Source organism: Myzus persicae, unplaced genomic scaffold, assembly GCF_001856785.1.
Source record: "Myzus persicae strain clone G006 unplaced genomic scaffold, MPER_G0061.0, whole genome shotgun sequence".
NCBI lineage: Eukaryota > Metazoa > Arthropoda > Insecta > Hemiptera > Aphididae > Myzus > Myzus persicae.
The window spans coordinates 731,661-738,145 of NW_019103602.1; positions in this window are offsets into that span (position 1 = coordinate 731,661).

Here is a 6,485-nt window from a genome sequence, read left to right on the forward strand (position 1 = left end):
TTCCTACTTTCTACGAATGAAACATAATTATATAACATTAATATATCCCTAAAAATTGAGTCTGACAGACCATCTCCGCTCAGAATCGTTTTTCGTATGATTTATCATTGAATTCAAATTTAACGGATCCATTAAGGTTACTTACTCAATGATGTAGTATACTCAATAGTCAACATCTACTTTAACACAGCGAGTTACCTAGTTTTTTCTTTGTTATACATATTATACAATGTTAAAAATTAAAATAATCTAAAGCTGATGCTATTCGCTGAGCTATAGATGTGTTTAAGATTAATCACAGACATGGAGGGGGGGGAGAGATATATCATAATTAACATTATTTTTTAGTTTTTATATAATTGGTTAAAACAAATCAAAGAACTAGTCTCAAATTTAGTCAACGTTTAGATTATTTTGGTAATCTGTTCATCTATAGAGCCTCTTCAGAGTTCAGGCCATAATAAACGTGGTAATACTCGCGATACAATTATGGCAGACGTTTAGAAATGTTCTTAATTACCAAAAAAAAAAACTGAAACTATGGTTCTAAATGTTATTGTCATTTTGAAATCTATTTAATATATATTAAAAATGACGAACAGTTAATCTACTGTGTGTATTGAGTATGGTGGAAAATAAAATTTTTTGTGTAGAAGGTAAACATTTCAGAGGAGGTTATTAGAAAGATATATATGATATATATATATATGATACACCAGATAATAAAAAAATAAAAATATAAACATGGGTAATATTATAATAGAATTAATAAACTCTAAACGAAAAATACTTATAATTACGTTTTATATATTTTTTTTAGGTATTTAGGTAGACATATAGGGAGTTATATTATCTACCACATCATCACTCTATTCGTTTATTTTATGCATACAATTTAATAGCAAAGTTAAAACTACCACAAACAGCATTAATTACTAAGTAGAATTTATAACGTTATATCTAGTATTAGAAGTTCAGTTAATTTGTATTGTTATTTTCAACCTAACCTATTTCTTCTTATGTTAACCTACTAATTAGCACTCTATTTAGTAGCTAACTTGAAATAGATAACATCTAAGAATTTGTATGTACCATATCGGGCAGCTCATGTATTCATTTTGATACTATAAATATTATGTTTGATGGTCGGAAAGTTTATTCTGACGCTGCTTTTGGTTAATTGAATCCGTGTCCAAGACTGGTAACTATAATAATATAAATCATAAATCATAAATAATTCATAATATTAAATTGATATTACCTAACTGCAGTAATACCCCTCCCCCAAAGCTTAAAATTAAAATAAAGTCTCGTGAGTCATAATAATAATATAATACTAGTATTTATAATCAATGATAAAATGTATATTTTATATTCTTCAATACTACCGTATTGTCACCCAATATTTAAGTTTACCGTGTCTTTAGATTCGTCATTATTCGAATCTTCTTCGACCGCCTGCATAAATTCTTCTTCCTCAACGATAGCTAAATTAACCTCCTTATTCTGAGACTCCTTATAAGAAGCTACAAATGCGTACTGGTGATTTTCCTTTAAGTGATCACGATTTTTTCTATCGTCAATGAAACTACAACTCGAGCTCTGAACAAAAATGAATGTAAAATCATGAATTTTAAAATGCTTATAACTTTGTATTACTAAAATTAAATATGCAGATCATGTATACAATCTATTTCTGAATTATACGAATTAAAAATAAATATTTTGTTCAACGATTTATTTTGTTTCTGAATAATGAGGTTATGACATGGGAACCATATTAAGACACCTACCAGAAATTCGTTCATTCAATTATAACTGTCTGTTGGAAATGGTTACGAAAATAAGTAACCGACTTTGAACCAAAGTTATCGGTTCGGTAAAATGAATTCATTTTTGTTCACCGATCCTAATTTTAGGGGGAAATAGTCACCGTTTAAAAGTAACGAACTTCTGGATAGATACTGGTAACTGGTGTAGAAACTTAAATAAATAATCCATCGTAATAATTGGTAGTGCCTAAATGTTGGTTCTTACAAATTGAGTCTCATAGCTAAATATGAAAATAGTATTATACATTGATACCAATAAATTAATTGATGAACAATACACATACCAATTTAGTCCATGATTTAAAAATGAAAAATATATAACATATCTAATGGCTAATTGAGTCATTGAGGTGACAACATGTTCTATTTTTATGTCTTTCGTTGGATAAAATAAAAATTGTAAGTGTACAAATGAAAAGTGACTCAAACAATTAAAAAAAAATAAAACTTTTCAAAAACCATAGAAAAATAAATTATAGAAATAGCGCATTTGAAAATGCATTCAAAATAAATATGAAGATTTGATGAATACAAAATCTAAATACAAAATTTAGCATATACTTTTTTTTATCAATATTAATTTAATTATTTTATCTATTTATTATTTTAATCAACCGAATTATACATAAGTTAAACATCTATATTAATCAATTTTTTTAAATAACATTAGAGAAAAACATTTTTAATGACACCGGTAGAACTTTTTGTTATTAACAGTTCTAAGTTTGCAAAAATAGAAAGGAGAATTAAATTTTTTTAATTTGAAGGATAGTTTTAGTATTAAGACATGGACTCAATTAGTGCCTATTATATATTAAATGCCACGGGACTCAATTAGTAATATATATAGGTAGGTACTTAAAACTTTTAATTATTATTTACTCAATCCAATTTAAAAGGAAAACTAAACAATATTTTTGACCGTAGGTTGAAAAAAATGTAGTTGGGTAATCATTAAAAAAAATTACTCGTTTGACGGAGTTGGTGGAACTTCTTCTACTTGTACCCATATTTATATCTCGAATAAAATCTTCAGACGATTCTATATTAAAATTGTAACAATCAGCATTTGAGTTATCATTGTTCACTAACTGACGTATCATGGAATTAGCAGGATTTAATAGTAGGTCGGAATCCGAACACGATTTGTCACCATCTCCATCATAATTATTGTTGTTATCGGAAAAATATTCGTCATCCGAACATTTTGTTTCTATTTCTTTCTGAAGTAATTGTTCCTCAAAACAGCTGTCTTCGGAGTTTTTGGGTTCAATTAATTTACTCTCTTTTTCCTGAAATTGTTTGATATCTTATTAAAAATCGTTTAAAATACATATTAATTTTACTCAATTATTCAGTCAAATAGTGGGTAATAGGTACTAATTCTTTTTCTCTGATTTTGAACACGATACTATTAAATTATTACAGGCTACTACCAGGTAGGTACAACAAAAACTATCAATTTTTTTTTCTCAACTTGAATATAATGGATTAATTAACAATTATATGAAAACATGTATTGCAGAATAGAGAAAATTTTGAAACATTTTAACCTAACCTAACAAAGTAAATAATAATGACAACAGCACAAAGATCTCAGATTTCCTTAAATAAATTATTAAGGTAAGCAACTTTTGAATCTACTTTTGACCTGTTTATTATATCATCTGAATTTTAAATGTCAAACATCATGTTTTTTCATACGTATATAATTTAATATACTCAAGTTAATTTACCTCAAATGTTGAACCCTGATATCATCAATAATAATAACAAAAAAAAGTTTAAACTAGATTTTAAAATATAATAACTGATCACAATATTATATTGGTTTTATAAATTTATCATCGGTATATACAAGTAATTTTATCGAATCGAAAATAATGAAAGATGGTTTTACTATCTATGGTAACAATAGATATCACCATAATGTTTTAGAAACCATATCCCAAACCTCTTGGGATTTAAATGTATATTATCTTATAATGATATAACTATATCAATATGTATTATAGGTACCAAAGTATAGTAGGTACCTATATTTGGAGAAAAAATTAGTAAATGTTGCGTACCCAGGGTTCCGTTTTAAAAAAATAGAAGGGTACCCTCAATAAAAAAAGAAAAAAGAAAGAGGACTTCATCCTCTCACGTCCTCCCCCCCCCCAAATCAAGCACTGAATTTAAACTTAAAAATGTATTGTACACTCACTACTCAAGTAATTAATTAATTTTAATAACACTTAGCTGTTAATTATATTGTGGCAATATGGGGTACACAAGCACACAAATATTTTATTAATTTTATTGTTTTTTCTATTCTATAGAAATATACTTACACAATACAATCAAGGTATCACGAATATTTGTTAAAAAAAGATGCTCTGAAAATCAGAGGACTATTCCAACATTTTAAACTAGAAACTATAGAAACTATCACTCTGCACCTATATGAGAAAATATTAATTTCAATTTTACCTCAACAAAACGTAGTATTATTTGCAATATGCTCCAAACTATGAAGAAAGGTGAACTTAAGACGATCAGCATATTTAAATATTCCATGGTATTTGAAAATACAACTACTGGCGTTTGGGGAAACATGTTACATCTGTTGGGAAATAGACAGCACATTATACTGTCGTCCGGATACATGGTTTATTTATCGATATAATTTATATACTTATCATTTTTTTTTAAATTTAGTGATTACATACAATATATTAAAAAATGAAATGTTTTATTTTGTTTACATAATAAATAATAATTTCGACAAATTATACATGTTACTACGAACTCATTCGACGAGCCAGTGACTTACAATTACAGTACTATATGATACCAGAATGTTATTTGCCAATCTAGATCACCCCAAGAGTTTTATTATGCATAAGTTTAGTTGAATCCAATGAAATGGAACAAGACGTAATGAGGTACTTTACCTTTTTTTTTTACGTATTTTAAAAACATTTAATATTATTATACTATACACATTATTTATAACTATCATTATAAACTAACATTAGATTCGTGTAAAATTAAAGCATCCTATTACCTATTTATATCACTTATATCTACGGTGACTCCACATTGCTTGTAGGTACAGTATGGATTCAACATAGTATACACAAGGTAATTGTATTTTAACATTAAAATGTGAATAATACTTATTATAATACTACAAAATATACTTTGGCTAGATGAACAGTGTTTTTAAATTGTATTTTTATTGGGAAACAGAACTCGCACATTCAGTCGTTTTGACAAGGACGACGAAAAAAACATAGTAGATATATAATACGTTTTATACGAGTACATATATATTATAATTTATAAATAAATCAGTCTACCTATTGTGTCCAATAGGTACGTACACCTAGTCGTCACGACTACCCTTCAACTGACGTCAAGTAAATTATATCGTATATACATGGTAGGTACCTGTGTGTAGACGTGCAGTGCGTTGTACTTAAATTGAATAGATTCAACAAATATTTTAAATGAAAAGCGCAGCCTGTCACATTATACACAAGCCCAGTTTAAAGGGGACAGGGCTCCCATTTCTTTCTACAAAACATTTTTTTATGTACCCATTCAATAGAAGTATCAAAAAATAAAATAAAAAGTAATAAGTGTAACCATAGCTTGCCACTCCATATTTTTCGTTTGCAAGGAAAATCTATAAATCATAAAATGTTTTTGCTATAATATGTAACAATGATACTGAAAACATTTCGAAAAATCTGTCAGAAACAACTAATCTTGTATTTAACACAAAAACATATTTACGTTGAAATGCTGAGATCACGAAAAAATACTGAATAATAAATTCATAATTAATTGATATTTAATAAAAATAAGGTAAAGTTTGTAAGTTATTGGTGAAAATGGTAGTTTTTATCAATATAGTTCAATGTATCAATATGTAATTATTGAATTATACTCAATACTTAGTTAATTATATTCAAAAATTCAGCTGTTTTATTGTGTTTTTTTACAAAACTTTTGTTGGCAGGAACAATGATCTAATTTTCCACCATGAAAGTAGGTTAGGTAGACAATTTGATCTAGTTGGTAATTTTAAAAATTGGGAAATTCTGTTATTCTTTTTTTAATAATTGGGTAAAAATAAAAGAGTTTGTTTGTTATATTCATCAAGGAATAACAACTCTATTACTTTAGACTTAAAAAAAAAAAATCAAATTCACAATATGTGTTGAATTTTTCTGAGCTATGAATATTTGAAAAAATTTAAAAATTATAAGTGTGTAAATTAGTTTGTGGTTAATTTGTAATTTAATACCTTATATTTGAAAATTTAGTAGGTGCAAGATTCCATATACGTTTATTTGAGCAATCTAAAAGTATCAAAAATATAATATTGGCAGTCATGATTTGTTTCTAAAAAAGTTTGAGGTTCAAATGTTGACAAAATATAATATAAAAATCCCAAAAATATATTTTTTAGTTAGAAATTCATAAAAAAATTCTTTTCATAACCAAGATTAAACATTTTAATAGAAGATTCAATACAAGTTTGTTAACCTTAACAAAAATAAAAGTTTATTGGAAAGTAACATACGTTTTTTATAAGTTTTTGAATTTAAAATTGTTACTATATATTTGATATTCAGCGGTATGTTAACGAATTTCTAT